The sequence below is a fragment of the Apodemus sylvaticus genome, chromosome 15 (genome assembly GCF_947179515.1).
Source record: "Apodemus sylvaticus chromosome 15, mApoSyl1.1, whole genome shotgun sequence".
Taxonomy (NCBI): domain Eukaryota; kingdom Metazoa; phylum Chordata; class Mammalia; order Rodentia; family Muridae; genus Apodemus; species Apodemus sylvaticus.
Window position 1 is genome coordinate 43,691,522 of NC_067486.1, and position 4,017 is coordinate 43,695,538.

Genomic DNA, 4,017 nt, shown 5'->3' on the forward strand with positions numbered 1-4,017 from the left:
ATTACAGCATGCGCCACCACCGCCCGGCTTGCATTTCTTTTAAAACACTTAATTTGTCAGTGCGTGTTTGTGTATATGTGAGGTTCTCTCTGTGTGTGTACGATGGTGTCTATGTTAGTGTGTGAGAGTATGTGTGTATATGTGTGAGAGTTGTGTATGTGTGAGAGTATATATGTGTAAGAGAGTGTGTTGTGTATGTGTGTGAGCTTGTGTGTGTGTGTGTGTTTGTGTTTATGTATAAGAGAGTGTGTATTTGCATGTGTGAGATTTGTGTATGTGCAAGGGAGAGTATGTATGTGTGCATGCCTGCTGGAGGAAGCCGGAAGTGGTTCCAGCTCCCTTGACCCTGGAGTTAAGGTGTCTGTGAGCTGTCCTTCAACCCTACCTTTTATCCCTTTTTCGCTAGGCGATAAGGATTTTTCTTATTTTTCTATTTTTACAGTTAAGTGCCTCATTTGCTGCCCACAGTTAAAGAAAAGCATCTCACTGTGGTAGCACCAAAACTGTTTCACGGCACATTAATTTCAGAAAAGTGGCTGCAGCGCCACGGTTGAGCCTCCCTGAGTGCGGGTTCTGGGAGCTGCGTCTTCCTCTGCCTAAGCAATGGCAGATGCAGCCATTTCATCCGACGGACATGGTCCGCGGAACTTGCTGTTCTTTTGTCCGTTCGTCTAGTCTGAAAATGGCATTCAGCATATTGTTGTGAATAACTTGGCAGAATATGATAATTACAGTCCGCTTTGCCTCTCTCTCACATTAGCTAGGCTTTAGATGCATGGGAATGTGGAGCAGCTGCTTTGAGCTGCGGAGAACCTCGAATATAGGTGAAAATGCAGTACGCCAGAATGTGGGAAAACTAAGGCAGAGACCTAGTGTATCTTTACTGGTTTACATAATTAAAGGTAGCTTATGTAACTAAGGAATAGTAATGTATGTGACTCTGGATTATTTATTTGTCTGGGAAGGGAGCAGACCAGAGAGTCTGGGGAGTTGAACTTTGAACTCAGCTTTTTTTGATGGGAGAGATTTTTTTTCAGTTGTGCTGTTTTAACTCAGGTAAATTGTCTTTATTATGGAGTATTTGATTATCAGTTGGAATTACTGCAGAAGCATAAACTCATACCATAAAGGCAGGCAATGGTGGTGCACGGCTTTAGTCTCAGCTTGTGGGAGGCAGATGCAGGCAGATCTCTGAGTCTGAGACCAGCCTGGTCTACACAGAGAAACTCTGTCTCAAAAACCAAACCAAACCAAACCAAATCAAACCAAGCCAAACCAACCAACCAACCAACCAAACCCCCATGCCTCTCCCCCCCACAAAAGAACCCCATCATAGCATGTGAGAATCAGAAGGAATCTTGAGATTGTCTATTGCTATATTATTGTTATTATTATCACTGTTATTATTATACAATGCAAAGGAGGCACTGGCCTTCTAGCAGGGACTGACTGCTTCATTTTGAAGAAGAAACAGAACCCCAGGGGTCATAGTATCAGCAGTAAGCTGACGCATGCTTGTGTAGTTGAGGCTTGCCACACACCTTCTCTGTTAATCTTTACAGCAGTAAGTTCCTGTATTTTAAAGAGAAAAAACCAGCTTTTAAGAGAGGTCCTTTAATGTCAGAGTTGTAGCAAACAGCTACATCTTTCAGAACCTTGAATGAATGTTCTCCACAAAAACAAATGGGACTCTCCTAAAATTGTACAGAGTAATAATAGCGGCAGGGAATGGCAGTGTACACTTTGGCTTTGTGTTTTTGTTTGTTTGTTTTGTGAGACATGGCTCTGTAGACCAGGCTAGCCTCCACCTAGGGATCATCCGCTTGCTTTTGCCTTCCAAGTGCTCGAATTAAAGGCATGCAGCATCACAGTCCAGCCGCGATGCACACTTGTAATCACAGCTCTTCGGATGTCAAGGCAGCAGGATCTGGGAGTTCAAGGCCACCTTCAGCTACATAGTAAGATTTGGGCTAACCTGGGCTATGAACAGCAATAGTAAAAAAAGAATCACTGTATCTTAATCATTTATTTGATGACAGCTAGTCATCATTATTGATTGCCAGTGTAGATAAAATTTTCTCAAGAAATACTGAATTTGGTGTTTTCATGGTGTCTTTTATAGAGCAACAGATGGTAAGAATTTTACTCCCCCGCTGTGAGAAAGATCTAATCATGACAGCTGATAATATTCAAATAGTTTGCCCTTATATGTCTAACTATATAGAACACCATAGTATGCATGTTTTAGAAAATGTTTGGCCACATAGTTGTTTATTTGTAAATAACTTTGTTCTTTAATTATACGGTGCTGTTCTTGAGTGTATGTTTTCCCTAGATTTATTTTAGGTTATTTTAAACATACCAGCATCATAATAGCATTTTCTATTAAGTATTTAGGGCAAGTCTTCTACTTTTCATAAATGCTTTCAGGAATATACAGCTTTAAATATTATAATCTCTCTTAGTGATTTTTATGTAAAATATTAAGATTGGACTTATAACAGTAATATATGTTTTTCCTGAAGTAGGAAGGTGAAATACAGTCACTGGATTAGTTCCCATTCATAAAGAAAAAAGAGGCTCAGTTACATGATTGTTTAATGTATATTCTTATTTTGCCTTATCTGTGTTAAAAGAAGTTTATTGTAGTTATGGTTTTAACTTTAAATACATAGTACTTATTTTATTTTATTTTATTTTATTTATTTTTTTTTGAGACAGGGTCTCTCTAAAAAGGCCTGGTAGTCCTGGAACTCACCATGTAGACCAGGCTGGCCTGGGACTCACAGAGATTCTCTTTGCCTCTGCCTCCTCAGTGCTGGGGTCAAAGGCTCACACCACCGTGCCCTTCCATGGCACCCTCATTCTTGAAGTGAAGCAGAAGTAGTTTGTAAGGAACAGTTTAAATGCTTTTTGTTTTTGTTTTTTGAGGTGAGGTGAGGTGAGGTGAGGTGAGGGTCTCATTATGTTGCCTAGGGCTGCTCTTGAACTCCTGGCCTCAAATGATCCCCTTGCCTCAGCCTCCAGAGTAGTTGGGACTGTAGGCACAGAAATGTTTAAATTGTACGTTTTAGTGATAAAGTCTATTGTGCCATATTACAGTTAAACATCAAGTAACCAGGTGGGCCTCATAGCTTTGGAGAGAAATTGATCTCTGTCTTTTTAGGATGAGGTGCTTCTAATTGTTAATGGGCAGAAATCACACTGGATTTTAATTATTTTATTAATTTTAGTAGCTAGAAGGAATTGCTCGCTAGAGTGGCCTTTTTAATACATTCCTTTGGATGTTTTGTAATAATTTGTGTGTGTGGTGCTGGTGTGCCACAAGCATTGTACCACTTAACCACATTGCAGCCCTGTATTCCAGAATATCATTAATGTTGGCAATAAGAGTTTAAAAATACTTTAATTTTGCACTACTTCTTGATTTTTTTAATGTTAGTACAAACAGAGTAAGACTTAAGGTGGTGGCCGAAGTCTGTTTTATGAAGGCTTACCATTTTATATTGTACTCTTCATTTGTATTTGAGTCTGTGTAATTTTAAATAAAAGCTTTATAATACATTTAGGTGTGATATCTGGTTACTTCAGGGATCAGTAGCCATGGTTAGTACTCATTGTGCTCACAGTTAATCGGTAGGTAAAGAACAACTTTACTTCAGAAAATTTAGAGCGTTGACATTGTATAGAAAGCATGAGACTCCTTTCCAAAGCATTGTCCTTTCCACAAAGGAAAGCAAGGGGAATTTATCCAAGGATTCATTTGAGGGGGAGTTCATTTAAAAGCGTGCTCAGTTAAGAAGTAGATTCCTGCCTGGAGGTGGGGGGGTGCAGCACTGGGGAGGCGGAGGTAGGAGGATCTCTGAGGTCAAGGCTAGCCTGGCCTACAGAGTGAGTTCTAGGACAGCCAGGGCTAACCCTGGCTAAACAAAACAACAGAAAGATGTACATTCCTGAACACTATCAGTTTAAAGTCATAATTTAAACCAAACAATGGACGTGCTTAGCTCAGGTCAT